We start from the raw sequence: 566 nt of genomic DNA, 5'->3' as shown, positions 1-566 counted from the left end.
GGTGCTTTAATAGAAACCATACAATTTTCAATTTTCAATTTTCAATTTTCAATTTTCAATTAATATGTTTTTTTGTATCAATTTTTTTGTAACTGGATGGTTTTTAATTATTTAAGTTGTTGTTGATCAAGTCCTGATACATCTATAAAAAATTTCTGTAATTATTATTAGCTAGCAAATATTTAATTTTATTAGAAATGACCATTATAATATTTAATATAAAGATTCGGCACATCAAGATGAGGATAGGAGTATATATGAAAAAAACTTTAAATAAATTTAATTAGCCACAGTTTCGCTGTGGCAAAATCAACAAGTTAGCCACGGTTGTGGTGTATCAAAATCAACAGCTTAGCCACGGTCAGTATCGTAGCAGAATAAATTAGATCGTGGCTAACTAAATGTTACCACATTACGAGAAAGCGTACCAATATTACATATTAATCGTGGCTAATATTTAGCAACGCCTCCCTTTGCCATGGCAACAATAAGTGTGGCCACTCAATTTAGCTATGGTTTTTTTGCACATTAGCCACGGTTGCAACCGTGGCTAAATGGATGTTTTG

The sequence above is a fragment of the Lupinus angustifolius genome, chromosome LG02 (genome assembly GCF_001865875.1).
Source record: "Lupinus angustifolius cultivar Tanjil chromosome LG02, LupAngTanjil_v1.0, whole genome shotgun sequence".
NCBI classification, from domain to species: domain Eukaryota; kingdom Viridiplantae; phylum Streptophyta; class Magnoliopsida; order Fabales; family Fabaceae; genus Lupinus; species Lupinus angustifolius.
This window is presented reverse-complemented; position numbering follows the sequence as displayed.